The sequence below is a fragment of the Cyprinus carpio genome, chromosome A13 (assembly GCF_018340385.1).
Source record: "Cyprinus carpio isolate SPL01 chromosome A13, ASM1834038v1, whole genome shotgun sequence".
Lineage (NCBI taxonomy): Eukaryota > Metazoa > Chordata > Actinopteri > Cypriniformes > Cyprinidae > Cyprinus > Cyprinus carpio.
This window is the reverse complement of record NC_056584.1, coordinates 12229860-12256328: the sequence shown is the minus strand read 5'-3', so window position 1 is coordinate 12256328 and position 26469 is coordinate 12229860. Positions and strand designations below refer to the sequence as shown.

At 34.6% G+C, this 26469-nt stretch overlaps 1 pseudogene; it reads right to left on the bottom strand.

Annotated features, from left to right (window-relative positions):
• Positions 1-496: 496 nt before the first annotated feature.
• The window catches only part of LOC109065427, a 146659-nt pseudogene continuing 120686 nt past the window's right edge, over positions 497-26469 (bottom strand).

Here is a 26469-nt window from a genome sequence, read left to right as displayed (position 1 = left end):
ACAGGGAGTGCTGTTTAACTTGTCTCTACAAAATCCCCCACAGGTGCTCAAGAATGTTAAGGCTGAAGGTTTTCCACCTTGGGGGAATGTATATAGTCATTGTCATGTTGAAAAATACCCAACATTGCAGGAAATTATGAGAGGGTACCATCTTCTAATTCACGTTTTTATATTACATCACATATCCCTAAGAACTTCTCAAGTCCAGAACTTCACTGTGGGAACCAGGCACTTGTCACTGTACTCCTCCCCTATCAGTGCGACACCATTGTAGATGCTGTTAGATCCAAAATGACTGACTTGGTCTTACGAGACCAGAGTATGGAAAAGGCTAAATGGGCTCACTTTGCTTTGGCTACAGTAGGTAGTTCCAGTTTGGGCAACAATCCTACATTTCACATCTGCATGTTGCAAACAGTTACAGTACTCTTTTCATAACTTAATGCCAGCCTTTAGTCACCAGTCCATTGTTTTTGAATTTCTGTGTTACTTTTGCTATATGTTCACACTTAAAAAAATGATTTGGTAGTAAAGAGTAATTGCTGAATTTGTTTAGCTTCTGACGGGGTGCACTCATTTATGCTTATTTGAATTGTTTCAATTTAAATATAGTAGGTAAATAACTATTGAATATCTACAAACCTACGATTGAAAGTACCCACCTCCACCTGGCTGCAGAAGCTCCTCCTCTTCCTCTGGAGCCTCAAGTGCCACTGTAACAGATGCAAACGAACGGCTGGCCATCTGCTGGTGCTCTCGCATTAGTTGTTGTAGAAAGAGACCGAAAAAAATAAAAACATAAACATAAGTTTGTTATATAAAAAATAATTAAGAGTATGTTCCTTGTGCTGGCTTACTGCAAGGAATATTTGAAATATCTAAGAGTTTTGTTTAACGAGTAGATGAGGTAGATGTAGGAAGACAAAAAGTAGACGAGGAAAACATTCCCATTGTCATCTGGTGTTTTAGTCCTCAAAACTACACCAAAGGTTGTGGGTTTGTGTTACAATCAGGACTGGTAAGAGAACACTGTAAATTGTACATTTTTTCACCTTCAAACCAAACTCACGATTTCATCTGGCAAAGTTTAAATCCCATTGCCTAGCACGCTTCAACAAATGTCACGTATTGTTTAAGTCAGTAGGCAGAGTGAAGGTGGCTTATTGCGGCTGTTTGAAAGCATCTGACCACATGAGCATTTACACTACGAATGTGATCCGGTTGAATGCATTGTCGACTACATCTGGAGCTCACAACAATTCAAAACCCTCTTTATGCCTGTATTTAGTACTGTCCGCTTGTGACTAGACTGACAAAACGGCATCTTAATACCAGGTGCAAACAGAGCCTTAGATAAACCTTTGATTATGAATTATTTACTGAGTTAAAGTTAGAAATATCAGTGTGTCACAACTGATGTTTTCTCAGTCTTTTGAATATGATTTGAGTCACTCGCATCTGCATCACTCTCATCAGAACAGTCTGGAAGTTGTTGTTCCAAACAGTGGCATTATCATTTTCCAGGAGGACAGACATGAGACTATGAGTGAAAGTCAAGGTGAAGGGTGGCAGGTTGCTGTGAGTTGATTCATAGGACAGTCACGGTGAAGATTGTTAAAGTTGGCTTTAGCAGTGTGAATGTGTTTGTGTCATGGTCAAGAGAAAAAGAAACTCACTAGTCGAGCATGAATGGTTTATGTTCCCTGACAAGTCCTTCAGGAGATAAGTAGGACATTGTGGCATCTCTCGGCTCAGATTGTTAATGGCCCATAAAATGCATAATTAACCTCCACATGCTGTAAACAATGCTCATTTGGGACACATGATGTTGTATGTTTGCATTTGTTTTCATTCTTATTTTTTGTGTGTGTGTGTGTGTGTGTGTGTGTGTGTGTGTGTGTGTGTGTGTGTGTATGAGACCGATATGCTCATTATATATACATTTATTATTTCTTATTATTATTATTATTATTTCCTCCACCACAGAATAATAAAAAAATGTAATAGCAAATATTTTTGTAATCTTTTTGTTTGTTTGTTTTTTTTCCCCCCTTGCAATTACAAGTTTATACCTCACAATTCTGACCTTACATCTTGCAATTCTGGAAAAATAAAATAAAAAAATGTTTGATAAATCACAATAAGTAGGTTGAAGTTTTTCAGTCTGGTTCTCTTGGGAGATTTGGGAGATTTGGTTTGATGCTCATCCTGCATAAAATAATAATAATAATAGTTATAATAGTATTATTGCACTTTGCTTACTTTGCTTATTATTATTATATTTTAAAATAAACAGTGTTAAATAAAATACAATAATTTTATAGTACCCTTAATACAATGCTTACATTTACATTTTCTTGTTTTTTTCTTTCTTTCTGATATTTTTTATATGAATTATCATAATTTTCAAACCTAAAATCAGTAAGCTTTTATTTTGGTGGCAAGTAAGCATGTGCACTGTTGGTTTTAGCCCTGCCGAGTAAAGAGCATCAGTGAATGAAATGTCACAGTTTTGCATTTTGCTGTGAAACTGGCAGTGCATAGAGTATATTTATGCTTTCAGCTGGAATGAAAATCTTATACAGTACTACAGTTCGTCGATCTTAATGGTGATTGTGCATTAACAGCTGTCAAACATGTTGGTACACAAATGAGTGGTCCAAACTTGTTTACCAAGTGCATTTTTTATTTTGGTCATGCATGCACAGCTGTGCACCACTTATGTCCATCCCTAGCAATAACCTTCTGCATTGTTTTATTCTAAATAATAAAGATCACGAGTCTGGAAACTAGGGACCTACGGTAGCTTTTATGTCACAGAACAGAGCAAATGAAAACTGATATTTCAGAGAAAATACACTAACAAATTTTTTATTTATTTTTTATCACATGACCTCACACACTCTTCATGCTGTTTAGACAGAAGGTATATCACATAAAATATCCACAAAAGGTATAAACAGCAGTTCTTTTGGGAGGTGTGAGTCTCTAAATGGGAACGACATTATGTGAGGCAAAACACCAATTAAAAATAAATAAATAAACCATATGAACACACATACAAACACAGCCAGAGATATTCAATCAATTCTGTTTCTAGGTAGTACACACTAAAGTCTGTTATGTTTCCTCATGTACAGTACTTAAAAAATAAATAATAATAATACAAAAAGAGGAATATAATGATTACCTAGTGTAGTACCACCATCAGAACATCAAAGTAATTGTATGGAAAAATTATTGCCAGCTATGCATTGATTCCTTCCTGACAAGAATGAGAGATGTTTAACTGTAATAATGAATGCAAGGAACTAAAGATTTGTCGATAATTCTATATGTGACTCAATGTACAGTCAGTTTGGTCACTGTCACAGAATAAAAGGGTCTTTATCATCCTTAAGGGGTTTCTTCTGTGATAATAACTGGCTAACTGTATATTATTGAGCTAATTAAGCAGCGACTTAGCAAATAAATAAATGGACATGAAATATTGATTTGGTTTGAAATGATTTCATTATGTGAGATGAAAGAGACTGTGGGATGATATGAAACATATAAACTAGTAGAGTACAGTTTGTTGGTTATTATACAAAAATAATATATTATGCTATTGTTCAAGCACAACTGATTGGGCACACAAATGTGTTCCCCATTCCTCAAAAATTTGTTACACCTAAACAAAAGATTGTATCTTTTTAGCAACTGACAATATAAATGCCTGCATATCAGCTGATTTACAGTATCTCATTGAAGCAAATATACTATAAAAAAAAATCTCAAAGTAATGAATACAGTACATTAGAAAAAATACAATCCACTTTTAGGAGTAAAGTGGATTGTATTTTTAGGAGTAAAGTGGATTGTAAAGTGGATTGTGGATTTTTATCACTTTTCCATGAATATCACACAAGGATGTTCAGTAACAGTTGAACTTCACTGCCTCCGGGCTGGTTTACTTAATCAGTGACATCTCCCCTGGGTTCATCTTGTTGAATGTTTTCTGAGGCAGATGTAATAACTCAAACCTTTAATCAACCAATAACTCAATATTTCACACATGCAGTCTCAATGCATTCAAAGCAGCTAGATATAAAAAAATATAAAAATAAAAAATAAATAAAAATCATGATATACTGTAACGACAATTCAATCATATATAATTTTTTTTTAAAGGAATAAAACAACTATTTTAACATAGCTTATTTTAACATACTACGCTTATCTGTGTTTGCAGACAGACATTCAGTCTGTATTAGTAGAGGGGATTTTTCAATGACCCTTTTCTGCGGCTTACATCAAGAAATGAGTGGGTAACAACAAATGTCTTCACGAGTGAGTCATTAATTAATTTAACAGATCTGTTGATAAACACTGTAACTGTAAACCAGTAACTCTTCATGAGGAGGTCATTTGAATCAAACTAAAAAAAAAAAAAAAAGAAAAACAACAACAAAAAAACATTTGCATTCAGGAATGAAACCAAGGACTTCCTTTAAAATAATTCACGCAACCATTTCATTCAAAACAACTCATTCATTTACTATTAAAACACGTGGGAGAGTCATTGAATCATTCATTCAATTCATTTGTTCAAAAACACAGATTCATTCAGCAATAAAACAACATTGTTGCCTGTTCCTGTTTATTTTGATTTGGTTATTTGGTTTCGATTTAATTGACCTTTCCAGAAAACCAAAATTTTACATAGTGATTCTACTTTGTACTCTAACATTTTAATTTCAATACCACAAAAGTGCATAAAGGCTAAAGTCATGAAATTTGATTTGACTGCTTTTTCTTTAGGTTAAAATACTTTATGATTTGCTTATCAATTCAGTAAGTTAATTATTATTTTAACAATGGGATTTTTAACTCAAGTTAATTCATTTCCCTATTCTGGGAAGAAAAACGCTTGACACTGTAACATCTCTGTGTACACTGCAATATAATTATTTTATAATAATTGATTATGTGCTTAGTGAAGGCGACTGTTATCCATTGCCTATAAGGATGTAAGACAGAACAAAAGCATACACCTATGAATAGGGCCTTTCTGAACACAAATTGATAGATTGTGTACCACATGGACCTCTCAGCTTAGGTGACAATAGCACCCAGGCATAGGTCTATAGTGCTTTGTTGTAAACATTCACAATGCCTTTCTTCAGAAGCATGCACAATAACTCTGGCCGATAACAGAGTGTAATTTCCGGCTTATTCCAGCATGGTTTTAACAGAAAACCCAGTTTACTTTCCAAGCACAGACAGAAAATGAAGCTCTTTTGTCACCATAAAAACAAGGTGTCTCACAAAAACAGGACACACTCTGTTTTTATTCAATAACATCTGAAGGACCAAGTTGCTTTGCTCCTAAACAAGCATAATTGTGGTCTGTTGTTTCCTCAAGCCTTTTTGTAAACTGGCAGAACACAGACTAAAAGCTCAAACAGAACATTTACTCCATGTGATGAAATAATTGCATAATAGCTTCGCAATATATCTTTTCTATCCTACTGCCAAATACTAAATAATTATGTTGGATTACATAGAGCAAACTTCTTTTGCAACTTTACTCCTATATATACGTGTGTGTGTGTGTGTGTGTGGGTCAAAGACTTTAAAATAACTCATTTTCAATTGTAAGTTTTTTGGAAATAAAATTTATCAAAATTGTGATGGCAAAGCTGTTTATATAGCCTTTAAAATTAAAAGGTTTCAAATAAGTTTTTGAGAAAAAATTCAAAAACATTGGTATTAATTAATGTACATTGTTATTCAGTGTAAAACAATATTTATGTAAAAATTCAAAAACATGCTTATTCATTATTTACATATTGGGGTGAAGGTAATTAGTCTTTTATTGTACTGTATTTTAAATGAGTAAAAAATTCTTACTGACCAATGGGCAAAACTGTAAAATGTAAAAAATGTAAAATTACAACTAATTAGTATTTGGGGTGAAGGTAATTAGTCTTTTAATGTCATAAATTGATTTTTGTTGTAAATATGCTCGGGAAAAAACACAAACAAAATTGAAATTTAATTAAACAGAAAACGTTTTAATTATTTTAGGGAAAATCAACAACAATTTAAAGCAGTATTACACGTTGTTTTTATGGTTAAGCCCTTTATATATATATATATATATATATATAATAAAAAAATTAGTAATATTAGTAAAATGAATACCAATCATTGAATCTGGGCCTGTAAACGTAAATGAAGTGCATGACTTTCATTAAAAAATGAAAATTGATAAATAAAATACATTTTCAAATAATAATATAAAAACAAACAATACATAAATCCAGAAATATAATAATAACTACTTGTGAAAATAATATAATATAATTTCAAGTGGTTATAAAATAACAAGAAAATGTTGATAAAAAATATTAAATGTTTATTTAAAAAGGACTTACTTGCTGATTTATTCCTCAGCCTCAATTTCATTTCATAAATTTATACTGAGGTATATTATATAACTACTCTTACAGTAGTTATACTGTATGAATTTCTTTGAAATTTAATTCTCAAACTTAAAATCTAAATTACAATCCTGTTTGTTAACTCAATTTAAACATGCCAATTTAATTTTAAAGCTATTTAAAAGTAATTCTCAAATCAGCTCCGAATGGCTCACAGCTGTGGTGTGTGTTATCCTTCCTTCCATTACTTGCCATCGCTCTTTATCACCTCCTTCCTCTAAACTGCAGAGGCAAAACAGCTCTGAGTGCAATTACTCCTCAAAAGACCAGCCTCTCATTTCACAAAGTGCTAAATCTTACCTCCGAGCCACTGGTGCTTCTCTCTACAGTGTGTTGTGCACAAACAGGTACCATTTTAGTCAGAAATCAGAATCAGAAAGAGCTTTACTGCCAGGTATGTTTGCACATACAAGGAATTTGTTTTGCTGATAGAAGCTTACAGTACACAGAGACAACAACAACAACATACAAATAATAAGCAACAAAGATATGTAAATAAAATACACACATATGTCAAGGGACTCACACGCTCCCATGTGTGAGCATGTAGGTGTGAAAGGGAGAGAGAAAGAGAGAGAGTCAGAGAAAGTCAAAATGTTAAATACAGCTATAGAGCTCAGTTTATCACCTCATATTTCAAGGGATCACACATACACATACACACACACTAGAGTAAAGCTAGGTGCTAATCCTATATACATTAGTAAATTCCCTGTTCTTGGAAAGCAAACACAGTTTAATGCATTTCTTCTCCTCATCTCATATATTCCTCTTCATTATAGTATTGTGTATTCGTGATGAGAATTTAAAGACTGTGTGCAAGTAGCAGAAGAGGGAGGCTAATGATTTACTCTGGTGTAAATGGTGAGCTAGTCATCAAGCAGTGTTTTCATGCTGATGAGCATGCAAAATTACTGGCATTGCAACAGATTATGGCAATGAGATATGTCATATATTATTGCAATAATAATAATAATAATCAGCTGTCCTTCCTATCTCCCTATAGCACTGTTTTAGGCATCTTACATTAAGGACATTGCAGTTTATTGCTGTGGCCACATGTGCAGTCCTTATGCCTCCTGCAGCAGGACTATGGCATGCTCACACAGGTGATCAGGGACCCTGGGTATCTCTCTTCTGGTGTTTTTCAGAGTCAGTGAAAAGGTCTCTTTACTGTCCTAAATCATTGTAACTGTGACCATAATTGTCTACCAACTCTAAACAAACAAGTGTCTTAAGGACTGTTCTACACTTGCAATAATTGTTTAAATCCTTTGTAATAAAGATCTATAAGGTTTATTTGTACTTTACAAAATTAGCTCTAAACAGTATCCTGAAAAAAAGATGTTTCTTTTTTATTATTTTTAACAGATATCTGGACATAATTTTGAATAACTTGGAATTTATATATATATATATATATATATATATATATTATATATATATATATATATATATATATATATAATATATATATATATATATATACACACACACACACACACACACATATTGTAACAGCTATGGTAAATTTCATATACACAAAAGCAAAAATAATCATTCTAAAACATGCTTTAAGGTCTCTAAGGTTGAATTTCTTATGTTTTCTGACTCTTATTTGCATTGATAAGAAAGTTAAAGATGAGTGAAAAGAAAAACTTTGAGCTGCCGTTTATTCATTCTTTCTATTTTGTAACCCATTTGCATCAGTATGTTGTTCCTTTTGGATGACTCATTATATATGTACAACTGTTTGTGTTTAGCATTCAATAGATTTTTTTTTCATGACTTTTCTGGTAATTTGTGATGACTGGAAAAGGATTATAAAAGCATTTCATATAAATGCCACTCACAGAGAATAATTTTTAGCCGAAGAAAAAGTGAGCATAATAAAAACATTTATATTCACTATAGTAATGTCCATGACCTTTTAAGATCCTTTTTTCCCCATGACTTTTCCAGTCCTGTAACTTTTGAAATTCCTTATATTTCTAGGTTTTCCAGGAACTCTGATTCTTTGTATTGAACCATGATGCCAAGCTGTGACGTTTACATCCTCTACTGCTCATACATCTTTTCACTATACGTATTTTAAGGTCAGGGTTGACCAAATATGATCTTTAGAATGCAGCAAAAGACTTTACATTTGATATTTTGTACTTTGATTTCAATTCTCCTATGCTTGTATGTGTATGAATGGAAGAGAATAAAGCTAGTAAAACTAGTGTGACCTCACATTTAGTTCGGTTTCTCAGTCTCTGCAGTCACATTCTACCAATAGTACTTTATTCTATTAGTGTTTGTCTGGTAGTTGCCTCCTGACTTCAAGGCTGACTGAGTCACAGATAACAGAGTAGAGGACACAAGCACAGACACATCCACTTCTTGTGACAGCAACAGTGACCCCCATGCCCTTCATCTACCGTCTACCACAATACTCTCTCAAAGAGAAGAGTCAGAGGACATTTTGCACTAAATCTAAAACTCTAAAACAATATGACTTTTAATAGAGTACCCTTTGATATGCCTTCTGGTAACTTAATTTGATTTTCCAATATATTCTTTCTAAAGGTGAAAGCAAAAAGTCTTTGCACTTTGCTTCAAGGGTCATCTTTTATTTCAGCTTCAGTATTGTGAGAAACAACTTATGAAGAAGAAAAAAAAAGAGAGAGAGAGAGAAAAAAAAAAAAACACTTTTCTTAACTGTAATATCTCCAGTGTGATGTTGGATATCTTAATCAAGGTCTGTCGTTTCCCTCTGATTTCCCTGGACCAGCTAATCTTGCCTATCCCAACAATGCAAGGCATGAAAGAAGGTGAAAGCCTCCACCTATTAAAGAAGCCTCCGGTGAGCCGCATCAATTCAAGTCAGCCTCTAAAATATGATTCAGCAGATTTACAGCTTCATCTCGACATCCCCTTAACGAGGAGTTCACCCAATCAATCTCTGATCGATACCAATCTCCAGCAAGGGTCGTGAGACAGAATCCACCAGCATCCCCATGGAGCTTTGCTTCTGGATGATAAAGCATACAAACAGAGAGAGACAGGATGGGATAATGTGGTCTTATGCCCTTCAGATGAGATGGTATTATGGACAGACATTATGGCATTAACAACCGGAATAAAACCTTCAGAATTTTGAGAGGATGATGGTGTTGAGATTACGCTTTGAGAAGGACGCCCAATCGAGTTTATGACCGACCATCAGCTTTTCCACAAACCATGTCCACATTTAATTTAGAGGAAATTACAGCACAAATTTAATTTACTGGAAATTACAGAATCTCATTATTTTGTTGAAGCAGGAAAAGTGCTTTCTGTTAAACAAGTTCACATGTACAAGTCGTGCACTTCATTTACATTCACAGGCCCAGATTCAATGATTGGTATGCTTGGTAATGAAAAAGTAACTAGAGTGACTAGCATGGTGAAGATTAAAAGTCAAAACAGTGACTTTAAACATGGTGCATTAATCCAATAATAACATATGCATCGACTACACTACAAAGTTTGTTAATATACTGTATTATAATAGATTATATTATCATAATTGTACCATTTTAATTGAATCAATAATAAATGTACATTAATTTCTCATCCAAAATAAAATTATTCAGACTGCGAGTACATAACGTAATTAATTTTCATTCTAGTTGAAGCTATGTCTTATATTTTTTATGATTATTAAGATTTTTTTATCATCATTTATTGTGATGATTATTATTTCAAAGTGGTCTAAATAGGACAAAAGATGCTTGAAAAGGATTGAAGGTAGAGTTGTGAATATGTTCTCTACTTCACCAAATAACAAAGCCGCTCCATACCATCGACACTTCGGGTACAGTAACACAGCAAGCACTATTTGGGAATATTTGTAGGTCAGTCTCATCCAAAGGCTAAGCTTTTATTTCACTTTTCCCTGGGCTGAGTGAGCAGGCCTGTTTTAACCATCTTGTTAGAGGCCAGTCAGTACCAATGGCATTCAAAACTATGTTTCAGAAGCAAGACAGTCCAGCAACAAAGAACAAAAGTCATAAGCACAACCTTCAGGCACAGATTCATATTACAGAAAGCAGAAAAGGCATAAATAACCCAAATATTCCAAAACTTATGTTGCAGCGGTATGCAAAATATTGCATTTTTTAATGTTTTGTATGAGCAGACCAAAGTGAGCAGTGTAAGGTCGACAGCAGGGGAGGCCTCCACAGGTGTTTGGAAATGAGGCCAGAGATACCGAGATACTCACAACATCACAGCATCTCTACGCCAAGGTTTAGTCTACTAAAACAGGAGTAAATTATTTTCTATCTGAGAATTATCTCAAACCAAAAAAACTTCCAGAAAGTCCCAGAATCCTAAGAAGTAAATCTGCATATCTGGAAGTCAAGATGCTAAGCGAAGTATAAAGGTGGGTATAAGCCAATGTAGGTCAGTCCTACTGTGAGAGATTGTGCACTAAGAAGCAAACAAAGGCACAGAAAAAAGAAAAAAAAAAAAACATCTATTGGGACAGATAGACACCCCAAAGTGCTAAGGTGGTTTATTTCTTTAAATATCTCCATTAAAATTATAATTTTCAAGATATTTTGAGACATTACTCAATTAAAGACAAAAAATCATTTGGTTCCTGTAAAGTGCACCGTAGTCCATTAAAGGGATAATTTTCAAGATATTTTGAGACATGTCTCATTGTATGACAAGAAAGTCATACAGGTTTGGATCCACAAACATTTATTAAGCAAGTGAACAGAGCATATGGCTGACTTACGGATTTACTTGCCATTAGAACGAGCCACTAATGAGTATAAATAGGCTGGTAAATGCATATGCAAATGTAACATGAGCCATACCTACAAGGCTTGAGGCAATTACAACACACTAAAGGGCACACAATTCCCACTCTCACCCACATACTCATAAATGCATGCAGCTCAAACACATACTTTTTACAACCCTTCTTGCTACTATACAGAAAAGCCTTTAAAGTAAAGGGAGAAAGAGATGAGTGTAGAGTTGGTGCCGTTTGACTGCTTGTTGACTCTTGAGAGAGGCTTTCTCTTCAACAGCTCCTTGGCTGAGAGCAGAATTGGCCTGATTGCAGCAGATGTTGGCACTTGAGTGGCGGCAGGCTAGAGGTAATTAGTGCCCAGCACTAGCTCTGTCTGAATCCTTCTCAACCGCTCTGTCTCTCTCTTTCTGCAGTGACCAGCATCATCAGATCATACAGCGCTGCACTGAATACTGCAGGGATAATAAGATCACCCCAACTGCTAATCAGGAGAATCAAAACACGATCCGTAGAAGTGTTTCTCTCTCTCTCTCTCTCTCTCTCGACTGGTCACTTGCAGGTTGTGAGAATGGATAAAAAAAATGGCAAATACAAATGATAAAATGCAACTACTTTGATCTGTATATAATTAATCTAAATAAGCTTCAATGCTTTTGCATTTTCATTTATTTAGTAGACATTTTCAGTTCAGTCATGGGTTTGAATCAAAGAAAGCACATGACCTTCAAATATATAGACTGACTTTACTGAAAAAAGAGGCTGTCAAATGCATACAGTAAATGAATAAACACATTTCAGCACTCAACAATATTAGCAGTACCACAGAGTTTGATAGTTACAGAGAACTACACCAGAGTAGTTCAAAGTTAATGTTAAGTACTATATGAATGATTCAATGATTCAAGTTTTTTTGTTTGTTTGTTTGTTTTTTTTTATTTTTGCTTAGTGAATGAATGTGTTTAAATCAATTGCTGGAGTAAATGATTCAAAGAATCACTCAAAAGTCATTACTGAATGAATTAGTGTTGTGAATGAATCAGTGTTTTTCAATGCATTGATTCACTGATTATACAGTTGCATGTTTTGTTGTTGAATGAATCAGTGTTTGAACAAACTGTTTGAGTGAATAATACAATATCTAACTCAAAGTCTGTCATTTCTTTCTTCATTTAATCAATTAATATTGTGATCAACATATAAAGACAGTCATTTGTTTTTCACCTGAATGAATCAGTGCATCTATAAGCAAATTGGTTTAATGAATGATTCAGTGACTAATTCATAATCGCTTGTCTGTTTGTTTGTTTGTTTTTTGCTGAAATTAACAGTGTGTTTAAATCATTCCCTCACTCACAAAGTCAGCCACTTGTTTTATTACTGAATAACTTATGATGATATGAACCAATCTGTTAAACTCCTTCATAAAGACAGTCACTTGTTTTATTCCTAAATGAATCACAGTTTCTCAAAGAATTGGTTGAACAAATGATTCACTCCATCACTCACCTTCTGACGTAACCAGCACAAAGGCTCACAAAAAAAAAAAAAAACTTGTTCACTAATGCATAGATTGATAGTCTGCTCGGAACAAACTCAGACAAGTGGATCTATTACAATATATGATTGCATAAACTCATCCCTAATTCATATGTTCTGCTTAAAATGCACAGCTAGACAAAATAAATAAAGGGAGAGGCGTACACAGACACAACAAGACAAGCTTTTATTGTGTTTTATGCAATGAGCCGTCATTTAGCTTGCTAAATGTTTGTCTCTGTCACTCTCTCCTGCTGTTTTGTCTCTCTCAGGACTTGTACGTGCCAGTTGCTTGTCTTGGTCACTGCCTGGATCTCTCAAGCCGAATTCTCAGCGAGTGAGAAAGAGTGGGCGGGAATAAACCACAGCCCAGACATCCATGACAAAAGATAAAAGATTGGTGGACAGACAACCTCGCTGGTCTGCCCTTGACTCTCATCCTCTCCTTGAACCAGTCGGCGAGACACCCAACACAGGTCTCCCAAAGTGATTACACACACAGACACATCTCATCTCCACCATCAGTATGCAAGGCTGGAAAGCAGTCTGGCTGAGAGATGCGATTTGCCCCAGGAATGCGCCATTATGAAGACATCTGTCCCGTTCAGTCGGCTTTGAGGACCCATTCCAGTCCGTTTTGTGAGCTCAGTTTGTCCATGTGGAGAGGTCTGTAAGCACCCTCTCTCAAACTTATCTTCTCCCTGCTATGGTCCACCTGGCTGTGGAGGATTGCGTCAGTTAGCACTAAACTAATAGAGGAACAGAGGAAGGGCTGTTGGGGGAAATGCATGGCTGGAAGGTGGAGAGGGTTCATTAGACAATGCTCCAGGCATCTGCCTGCTGGGGAAGACACAAAGGCCTGGGTCGAGCAAGGGCTAATTAATGATCAAGATGACCAAGACTTTCCCATGTGGGATTCCTAAGATCTGTAGTTGGGCTTGAGGGGAAGGAAGAGAGAATGCTTCATGCTTCCTTTCACTCATTTACTCACTCTACTGCTGTTCCTGTCCCGCTAAAAAAAAAAAAAAACTGAATAATCAGCATTTTCACAAAAAAAATAATAATAAAAAAAAAAAAATGTGTGTAAAAAATTGGATTAAGAAAAAAAAAAAGTGGCAATCAGGTGTGTGTCATCTTGTGTGTGTGTAAAAATTGGATTAAGAAAAAAATAAAAAAATAAATAAGTGGCAATCAGTTGAATTTTTAGTAATTCTTGTGATTGCAGTCTAATTAGGAATGGACAAACATCTTCATATAATGAAGTACCAATAGCAGACTTTTACTGACACAATTAAAAACATTATAATAATAGTAACAACAACAATAATAAATAAAGAAATACAAAGATACAACAATTACAAATCTGTATTGAATGTGATAATATAATATAATATAATATAATATAATATAATATAATATAATATAATATAATATAATATAATATAATATAATTTTTCTATGTACACAAAAGGCCTATTTCTATCAAATATTGTTCACAGATTTGTGTCTAAATCTGTGTTAGTGAGCACTTCTCCTTTGCCGAGATAATCCATCCACCTCACAGGTGTGGCCTATCAAGATGCTGATTAGACAGCATGATTATTGCACAGGTGTGCCTTAGGCTGGCCACAATAAAAGGCCACTCTAAAATGTGCAGTTTTGCTGTATTGGTGGCTCCGAAAACCAGTCAGTATCTGGTGTGACCACCATTTGCCTCATGCAGTGCAACACATCTCCTTCGCATAGAGTTGATCAGGTTGTTGATTGTGGCCTGTGGAATGTTGTCTACTCCTCTTCAAAGGCTGTGCGAAGTTGCTGGATATTCGCAGGAACTTGAACACAATCTCGTATTTGCCGATCCAGAGCATCCCAAACATGCTCAATGGGTGACATGTCCGGTGAGTATGCTGGCCATGCAAGAACTTGGACGTTTTCAGCTTCCAGGAATTGTGTACAGATCCTTGCAACATGGGGCCGTGCATTATCATTCTGCAACATGAGGTATTGGTCGTGGATGAATGGCACAACAATGTGCCTCAGAATCTTGTTACGCTATCTCTGTGTATTCAAAATGCCATCAATAAAATGCACCTGTGTTCATTGTCCATAACATACGTCTGCCCATACCATAACCCCACCACCACCATGGGCCACTCGATCCACAACGTTGACATCAGCAAACCGCTCACCCACACAACGCCATACATGCTGTCTGCCATCTGCCCTGTACAGTAAAAACTGGGATTCATCCGTGAGGAGAACACCTCTCCAAAGTGCCAGCCTAAGGCAATAATCATGCTTTCTAATCAGCATCTTGATATGCCACACCTCTGAGGTGGATGCATTATTTCTGCAATGGAGAAGTGCTCACTAACCCAAATTTAGACTGATTTGTGAACAATATTTGAGAGAAATGGGCCTTTTGTGTACATAGAAAAAGTATTAGATCTTTGAGTTCAGCTCATGAAAAATGGGGGCAAAAAGAAAAGTTTATTTAGATAAAGAAGAGTTTATAATTTTGTTCAGTGTAATATAATAAAGTATAATATAATATGAAATATATAATATAATATATCAACCAGTTTAGTGCAATTTACAAGAACATTACTCTTTTGAGTCTGTTCTTTTAAGTAAATCAAATAGCCTGATTACCAAAATGACTGAAATATACTCAAATGCTTCAGAATGAAATAGAATCAAACTGGGAAATTATTCAGGGATGAGTTCTTTAAAACAACACTATTTAACTTTTTCTGTGTTCAAAATTTGCAAAATGTATATAACGAGTCAGTACATCATAAATTCATCTACCAAGCCGCCTTTATGTCTTATCCTAAATCACTACAGTACATTTATAATAAGTGATTATTTTTGGACTATTGTAGCCTGTTCGGGACGTCACCGCTGCGGAGTAACACATACCTGCGTGAATGGCCATAGACATAAACTTTGAGAAGTAGCTCCGGTTAGAATGTTCTTCTGCGGGATGCCTGTAGTTCTGTTTATTAACCACTAGAGTGCCAAAATTTACATAGTCTTGCTTAATTATAGAACCCAGAAGACTGAATATTGTGTAAATTGACAGTATAGTAAATGAAAACTCTCCTGCCATGTGGAATCCCAAGTTTTTATTTGAAACTGAAATCAAATTTAAAGCCTTTCAAATAACTGAACAAAAGGAACAATGACTGACCTTTATGCCATCCATTAACACAACGAAAACATGACATCTTACTGTGTCAATTTTCTATCACAAGTGTCAATTCACTATAAATATCCCCACATGCAAGCATTATAATGACTATCATGGACCATTTTCATCAAAAAAAACTAAACAATGACAATGACTTAACAATTGCATTCATGGGTGAAAAAAAATGCAACAATGACAATGACTTAACAATGCAACCAAACTGTGCACATGCTCTCTTGCATTCATGGGTGACAAACAGACATTCAGACTCCCTGTAATTCAGAGCTACAGCCCTGCTGACCTTGAAGAGCAAACTATTACAAACAGATCAATAAAGGTCCCCTTCAGAGCAAGTTTGTGGATCCAGCAAAATCAAGTCCCAATCCACTACTGCTTTTCTTTTTAATAACTCACCCAATAAAGCCTCCGCTGTAGATACAGTTCACCTCTTTATTGAACAAATCTCTGACATGCCTATGTCTATAAGAGCTCGTATTTCCCATAAGCAACTTTGACTGGACAGTATCATGTACTTTCATATCACCCCTCATCCACTACAATATATCTTATCCAGTTGTTCATTCTAATTAAAAACACTTTTCTTTCCTCGTAACATTTTGGAAACTGCCCATCTACTGTATGTGTGTGTGTGGCAGATGGTTGTGCAAGGATAAATCTTATGGGACGATGAGTTCTTGCTGCTTGAGATCACAGCTGTTTGTTCTTCCAGCTCTTCATAAGATGGACAGAATCTCTCTTTCACAGATGCTTTCTACATCCGTTTTTCATAAGCAACAACGGGAACATGTATTTAACTAACACTCACTAAACAGTGGATAATCCATGTAATTTATTTGTAAAGAGCAGAGCTGGATTTCATTTCTCACAAAGCAAAAGCATGGCAGTTTGAGCAGGTCCGGGTCTGCAAATCGATACGTCACATGTTAGCACATGCCAGCCCAGTCTCTTAGTGCAGATAATATCTTTACACACTTAATGAATTTGGCAATGGCAAATTGTTTTAACATGGATGGAACGAAAATAAATTATCTTTGATTATTCATGACTGATTAAAAAAAAATAACAATAATTCTCCAGCAAAACCAGGTCATGTTCAAGTTATCTATATACAGTATCTTAATTACAGCTGTGCTTCCAGGTGAGCATGAACTTAATTATACCGAAAATCTTGCCAACATTTTGCTGGCATGCAGATGTGGGAGAAACAATTTCGTTCTCTGAACAGTACAGAATATTATTTCCGCATATGAGTTGATGGAACAGCCAAATTTACTTTGATATATATATATATATTGTGGCGGGGTGAAGGAGGACACATATATATATATATATATATATATATAATATAGAATATATATATATATATATGGATGGAATGGAATGGAAGAATGAATGTTGAGCCCTGCGAAGTATTTGAAGTATTTGCTTATGCCATCTTAATATAGATAGTAAATGTTCCTTGATCATCATACAAGCATACAGAATGATTTCTGAAGAATCATTTGACACTGAATACTGGAGTAATGGCCGCTGAAAATCCCTTTTAAAATTGTAATTATAATTATAACTAATTAATAATATAATTAATAATTCTAATTATTAATATAGAATATAGAATAATTATCATTATTTTACAATGCTACCGTTTTACAGTATTTTTGATGAAATAAATGCAGCCTCTTATCGTGCCCAAAGTGTGTAAAATTAATGTAAATATTTAGATATTTTTCATTCATTAAAACGTTACTAAAACATTTTAAGATTACTACATTACATGACTGTACTGCATAAAGTCATAAACACCCTTTTGATTGCGAAAAAATGGCTTACAATGTAAAACATTTTTTATTAGTTTGTAGTCTACTACAAAAAGAGTTTGAAGTTTTTGGAAGTTTAAAACAAAAACAAAAAAAGTTTGCAAGGCATAAAAAAATGGATAAACAGTACAAGATCAATGAATGTAACATTTTCGGTGTCAATGCAGCACTGGTCTGAAATGGCAGGTGTCTTTTCTATCAACTATCTAGAATTTCTATTACACCGATTCTGGGGCATCCCTAATTTATGAGCCTTGCTTTTTTATTTCTCCACTGATGAGCTTTTAAACAGCCAGTCTGACTCCTGCCTCAATAAATCACCAGTTGATCTTCTCAGAGGTCAAAAACCAGCCTGAAATATCCCCCAACCAGGCCCCTGTCACCATCCACCATCTACCAGTGCCAAATGTCACAGTAGACTAGAGGCATGATGGGCCATAATTATCATGACAAATACCCAAACAACGATCAGAGAAGAGAAACTTACCCATTCCATGTTAGTTACACTATTGACCCTGATGGGTTCATCAGTCCCTTCCTCAAATTAAAATCTGCTGATTGCTTGTTTCATTTTCACAAGGTCATTGTGGTAAGTGAACTATAGGGAGCTTATGAGTGGGAGATCTATTTGAGCTCATCACGGGGATGGCAAAGAGAGGCCATCTCATCACGGCATACACAGCGCCGATGACACACTGATTGATTTGTAAAACGAAGGAGGTGGAGACTCATAAGCCTGGTGGGGTGGAAGGTCTCTTGGGGCTCATTTAGCACTTAAAAGCATAATTAGAGAGAAAGAGTCAGGGGGTTGGGCATGTGCTGCTTCTCATGCTTTCAAAAATCGTGCTTCCTCTCTGTGCACTTGTGCTGTCACAATGAGAGTCTCTCTCTTCATGACTGAATAGATATTTACAGAACAGTTCAGCTAAAAACAAAATCTTATAGGTATATAGGTTATTAACCTAAATGTCACTCCAAACTCGTATGACTTTTTCTGTCTGTGGAAAATAAAGAGAGCTGTTGACAAGTGAGTGTGTTTATGAGTGAGTAACTGAATATTCTATTTAACAGATTTGTTCAAAAACAATGGTTCATTATAAAACTAAGCACTAATGAGTGAGTCAATTGAATCATTAACTCAATGATTCATTCAAACAAACTGATATATTCAGCAACAAAATAAGCGGTCATCTTTATGAGTGAGTCAATGAATCATTAATTCAACTGATTCACTGAAAAACACTGATTCATTCAGGAACAAAACAAGCCTTTACGAGTGAGTCATAGGTTATACCAAATCATGTATCATTATACCAATTCAAAAAACACTGATTCATTCAGGAACACAATTTAGAATTATTTTCATTGGCAGAGATAAATAAATTAGAGAGTTACTGGCAATACTGTCTAAAATGGAAGTTGCACTATAATAACTTCTGTTGTAGAAGTTGTAAACTACAGTAAAGGTCAAAAGTTTGGAAACATTACTATTTTTAATGTTTTTGAAAGAAGTTTCTTCTGCTCATCAAGCCTGCATTTATTTGATCAAAAATACAGAAAAAAATTTAATATTGTGATATATTATTACAAATTAAAAATAATTGTTTTTAAATTTATTATACTTTAAATTATCATTTATTTCTGTGATGCAAAGCTGAATTTTTAGGATCATTATCACATGATCCTTTAGAAATCATACTAATATGATGATTCATTATCAAAGTTGGAAACAGTTCTGCTGCTTAATATTTTTTCAGAACATGTGATACTTTTTTAGGATACTTTGATGAATAAAAAGTAAAAAAAAAAAAAAAAAAGCTATGTTTTTAAAATATAAATATTTTGTAATAACAATATACACTACCGTCAGTAATTTGGGGTCAGTAATTTTTTTTCTTTCTTTTTTTTAAATAAAATCAATACTTTTATTCAGCAAGGATGTGTTAAATTGATAAAAAGTGATAGTAAAGAAAATATATTATTAGAATATATATTATTAGAATTTTTATTTTTATTTTGAATAAATGCAGTTCTTTTCAACCTTTTATTCATCAAATATATTAGACAGCAGAACTGTTTCCACACTCATAATAAATCAGAATATTAGAATGATTTCTAAATGATCATGTGATAGACTGGATGTTACATGTGACACTGAAGGCTGGAGTAATGATGCTGAAAATTCAGCTTTGCATCACAGGAATAAATTATTTTTTTAAAGTATATTCAAATAGAAAACTATTATTTTAAGTTGTAATAATATTTCACAATATTACTGTTTTTTTCTGTATTTTTTATCAAATAAATGCAGGCTTGATGAGCAGAAGAGACTTCTTTCAAAAACATTAAAAATAGTAATGTTTCCAAACTTTATACCATAAAAAAATTCTATAAAAAAAATAAAAAAATCTAACAAAAAAACCTTTAAACAAAACCCATAACAAAAACCAATTCCAAAAATAAAATCTCAATCAAACATTAAAAAAAAACAAAAAAATTAATAATCATTCGCTTCTGACCTGGTATGAACTTAACACACCACTTGATCCCATGAATACTATTTACTCTTGTACTCCAGCACAATGTTTGAGTAGCCTACAGCTTGGTAATATGAGACGGGTGTGAAACCATGCTGCGTAAATAAATAACTTTGCGCGTATATGAAAGAAAAGGTCAATGATAATATTCGGCAACAGTGGCTTGTAATACAAAAGCCTGGAGAAATGCTAGTGGAAGGCAACATTTTTGTGACACAAATAGCACCAGCCTTAGCCATAATAACTTTATGTTGTTATGTTCTTTGACAAAAGTCTCTAAGCTGCCCGTTTGTTTGTATATGTGTGTACGTTTGTTGCTACACTTTGCCTTGAAAAGCACAATTATTTCATTCAGCACACTACACCAAAATGAATATGAGAGAAAAATAAAAGCATCCAAACAAGTCTCTAAAAGACAGCCTAGCTCCTACTAAAGAAACAGAAAACCAAATCTATTTGCTTCATTAGTCCTGCCGTAATTACAAAAACAACAGAAAGCAGTGTGTTTTATTGTTTTCTTAATAGTCACAAAGCTAATTTAACAAACAGCATTCATATAACAGAAGTGAGAGGCTATTCAATCAAGAAGTGTTAAACACGCACACATACTACTCAAGTTAATATTCTTCAATTCACCTATTCCCATTTGTGGGAGAGAAGCGGGAAAACAGCATGTTTAACAACATGTTCACGAAGCAGGAAAGTCACTATGCGTAACTGAGGGTCATTAAGACAAGCACTTCATTGTCACTGAGGACTAGAGATTGTTGTGTGGCGTCTTCTCCAGACAGACTGTTGGCAGAGATTGATTATTTTGTGTGTTGCCCTCATAGTGTTCTGGACTTGATCATGAGGGTCCACTGGGGAAAGGGGTGGACAGAATTAGTGAGTGGACAAGTCACCACCACAGGACAGTTTTAATAAACGATCATTGAAAAACATGCTAAGCAAAAAGGAAAAAAATGAGAAGCAGACCTAAGTGGTTTACGCAGCAGGATTAATTAAGTAAGTGGATGACTTACAGAAGGGGAAATATACATTTCTATTAGCAGAAAGAGCTGTGTGTAATTCACCCACACTAATAGGAAAAAGACGTAGACATAAACCAACCAGTCAAGCTGTGTTGATTCCAGCTGTGATTCAGCATTTACTGCCTTTTATACTGGTAGAATGAGGTTTGTAAGCAAATACAATGCTTTTTCATGTGCGTAGTGCTTAAGTGGTGCATATTTATTTTGCTGCCCATATTAACAGCATTCATAATGCCCACGTTAGCAGCTTAGCAGAAGTCTGGTGAGCTTAATGAAAGTTAAATGCCCGCACAAAAAGCAGTTAGTTTCTATTCAGTAAATCTGATTGAATCCAGATTAATTATTATTTGGATGTAAACACGTTTGTACGACTAGATGAGATCTCATTCTCATTCAAAAGTATGTGGTCTGTAAGATTTTTTAAATGTTTTTGAAAGAAATCACTTATGCTCACCTACTGTATGTTGCACTTATTTGATCAAATTTTAAATATTTAAAATAACTTTTTTTTTGTATATTTTAAAATGGAATTTATTCATGTAATGACAAAGCTGAATTTTCAATGCATTCTTGCTTAAAGAGCAGGTCATATGGGTTTTTGAAAAATCTCTCTTTTGCAGTTTATAACCTTAAATGAAAACAATCTGCAACGTTGTTAATCAAAAATAGTGCATGATAAATAAAGATATTGTCTCTCAAAAGAGAGAGTCGATTCTGAATTGCCTTAACCAGTCGTTATATTTTCGAATCATTTGTCTGTTACGGGTGTACGTCACTGGGTAACACATTTGCATAATCCCTGCCTGCCCTCGAAATACGAACAGAGTCTGATCTGCCCACAAACACACTTTGCTATTAGTGCGTTTACATCATGTTGAGAAGACGCGGTGTTCAAGGATACCACAGAAATACAATTCGGGCCTTTTGTTGTGTGCATGTCATTTTATCAAGAACTGCTTCTCTAATCTGGGCTTTTATCTTCGTTGGCTTCTAATCTTCTTAATTTGGACTAACAAGCTCTCTGAACCACGACCTGTAAGTAGTACGATTGATACGTTAGGTGTACATTTTCAATTGAGTGCTCAAAATATAATTTTTTTGTGCCAATATGTGATGTATACCTAGTGCAGCTTTAGGTTTCCAGGTAAAGCACGATTTACTGTCTTACTGAAGTAGTTCTAAAAATTTGCAGTGGACCTAAGAATATGTCGATTATTGTAGACTGATGTTGTTCTAATTACTTTGTTTAATAATATAGAATGTAGTTTAGCAAACAGACTTTATAATAATTGTGAAATTGCTGTTTATTGTGCTGCACTGGCAGTTACTGGGTTAATGGGGGAGAGATGAGTGATATCGGCTGGTGCTCCTGTGATACAACTGTTCTGCGTTCTGATTAAAAGTTAAGACCAAGCATCTTTTGTCTTTTGTTCTTCAAACATTACAGTAGACATATTTTGGTTTACAAACTGTAATGTTTAATCAGTTAGTCACGTTAGCACTCGGCTAATGTATCCACCTAGTGTTCACAGTTTAGCAGCTAAACTTTACCTGTGGGCACGATTCGCTTGCATAAGTGTTTTTTGTATTTTATGTCATTATAAGAACGGATTGATTATATTATTGTTTTTATGTAAAGGTGCTTTGTCAATGGTAGCGCTGGCTAACTGGCTCAAGGACTCATCTCTGTGCCAATCACAACAGGTTTGGCCAGCTGACCAATCAGAGCAGAGTAGGCTTGAGGAAGGGAGGGGCTTGCTCCGAACTTGCTTGAAACGAATCATTTCCTAATCATTGGCAAATGACTCTAATATTAAATGCATATTCTGAGAAAATTACAGTGTTTTCTGACCTTAGATGCGTTTAAACCTGATGTAGGGGACTCCAATACAATATTGTTACAAATTAAAAAAAAAAATGACCTGAAATTTAATAAAAAAATAAAAAAAAAACCATACTGAACCCAAATCTTTTAAAGGCAAAAAAAACATTAAAAAAATGAGGCAATCAAACCTTTTAAATCATGGACAATTGCACTTTTGGCTGCAGAATTGTTGGGAGGCTTGTCAAACTATTTGGCAGTGGCTTCTTTTTGAGGCAATCAAACCTTTTAAATCATGGACAATTGCACTTTTGGCTGCAGAATGTTGCTCTGATTAACTGTGCAATCTGTTTGGTAAGAAACTCTGTGGTGTGACTAATGAAAAGCAGCTTTGCATCCCAAGACTGTGAACTCTCAAAAGTGTGTGATGATAACGTGTCAAATCTCTGGCTTTGGACTGGTTAATTTAACAGTGTGCCGTTATGACAAAATGGGGCCATTGGACCTGATTCATCATGTCCACAACCAGTGTAGTTGGAAGCTGGGGACAGGTTTGAAATGTTTCTTTTTCAAATATAAAAATGCATCACTTATTCATTACAGCAAAAATGATTTATACAACCTGAAGGTGCAGATAAAAGATAACTGTCACATGCAAGAACAGAGAACTACCTCTGCATTTATAACCTACCGTAGGAAAATACAGAAGTGAATAAAGCAATAGATTCTTAACAGCACAAGACCTGAATCCCACCGGGTCAGAGAGGCGCAGCACTAATTAGAGTGTCTCACACAGCAGGAAACGTGTAAACCAGAGATGTGTGAATATGAGAAGGGTCATCGAACATCCGGCTGGCATCAGAAGATGATAGATGAAGTGAGTTTGTGGCCAATAACTGCATTCATTATCTCTGAATATTTACTGCCTGCTTCTACTAATCAATACATACAATACACATGCACCAGTGGCCTCTCTTTGTTTCCCTCTTTACTTTTTCATCTACTTTCATCTTGTGCTTGTACAATAACAAACACTCTCTGAAGGGTCCTTGTAAACTAGCATTTCACAATCTGGGGTCTGTCTAAAATAGCAAAATAGAGAAAAAAATTAAGATAATGATAAATTGAAGTTTATAATTTATTTACTGTATATGCAAATGTGTAATTAGGTAATTTCCTGCAAATAGTAACAGTATTTGTATTTGATGTTATGCATGTTCTCTGCATTACATGTGCATGGATCTGACGATTTCTGAATAATTATGGTCTGACAATTTTGATGAAGTTCAGATTACAGTGATAATATTTACATATAGCAAATAGCAATTGTTATTGAATATTAAGGCTTTATGTAATGTGCCTATGTTTAGAAGTGTTTTCAGTGTTAATTCTGATATGGCTACATTCAAATGCTTTGTAATATGGCAACAATTATGGTTAATTAAATTACTGTGAGATCCAAAGCATATTATTCCTGTGTATGGTCATCAGTTTTTAATATTTAAGTGTTACACTAGCTGAATTTACTCATTTGAAATCAAGTACTGCATTTTTATTTGTACAGACTGCTCACACACTGTACAAGCATTTTGTGCTCCATCTGAAGACAGTTAATAAAATGAAAAAGAGCAGTTTTTTTCTTGAAATTATACCACATACCAGGGCCACTAACCAATCAATTAAATGAGTTAATTTTAGTTTGATATTATATATATATATATATATATATATATATATATATATATATATATATATATACACACATACATAATTTTTTTTCTTTTCTTTTTTGAACTGCAAAAATGCTCTAATTGTATAATTTTGAGTGAATAAAAATTGTCATGAAGCATGACCTCCACTCTGATCTTAACAATGGCGTATTCTTCTCTTCTCTCCTTCAACATCATAGGTGTCAAAAGAGTGTGTAATTGCATAAACCTCATTTTCTCAAGCTCATTTGTGTTTTTAAATAGTTATAGCGGCACATGCCAAAAAAAAAAAAAAAAACTCATTCATGTTTATGTTCAAAACAATAAGTCCATTTGAATGCTACAGTGAGCCTGTAAGTAATTACAGTACATTACTGAAACATAACTAACCATTGGCAATGTGTCCTGAAGGAATTCATGCTTCTTAGACATGTAAGTACTATTTACAGTGAGCCACTTTGGTTCTGTCACAACCACATGAACTCTGTTTGTGTTTTCACCGTTCCCACCTTAGTAAGTGGTTGTCATTTTTTGCTATGGTTATTCATTTGATTATGTTCAGGTATGTCTTGTTATCTTGTGTGCATTAATTCAGTTCTGTGTGTGTATCCCTTGTCCAGTCTGTGCGTTAATAATGTCTATTAAATTATTATTTAAATATATACTAATGCTATACAAATGAAATCCTTTAAATAATAATAATAATAACTATTATTATTATTATTATTATTATTATTATTATTATTATCTGTGCAATATTTAATTTAGAGAAAAAATAAATGAATAAATAAATAATTCACAGTATCTTTTAAAATAAATCACAATTAGATTTTTGCAGTGCACAATCTTCTGCAAATTTGCATGATATACATGACTTAACTGACTGTAGATGTACAAAAGGTTAACAAGTTCTGTGTGGGCAAGCCAAATTAAAGTTTACAATTTATAAAATCATACAAATCAATTATTCACAGTATAGGTATGTGTTTGTGAAGTTTATCAAATTGTGCAGTCTAAATGTGAACAAAGATGCACATTACATACACAATATTCTCAACAAAAACTCCAAAGACTAAGAACTGTACTTGAAGAAGTCTAACTTCCTATGAACTGTAAAACACTCCTCTCTCATACATTCTCTTTCCCTATATGTCTGCTCTCTCTGTCTGGTCTGCTAGTAGAATGAAGGGAGACATGCTGCACAGGAGAGCGGAAGTGTCTCTGATCACAGGGGCTCAGTCATTAGCTCTCCTAATTGTCTCTTCCTGGCAAGGGGGAGGTTACCACGGCAGCCATTTCCACAGCAGCTGTCACCACTTGGCGGGAGAATAAGTGGAAACATAGTGTGAGAGAGAGAAGCAGGGGTTCTTGACAACTCGATGCTCAGCAGTCAAAGAGGGAAACAGAGGAAGGCTTAGAGCCACAGGGCACTGCGTGAGAGAGACAGGATAAGACCAGGAGAAAGTGAATGAGTGAAAGACTAAAACATTTCAAGCTTAGTCACTCCCTCTCTGTCTGCCTCC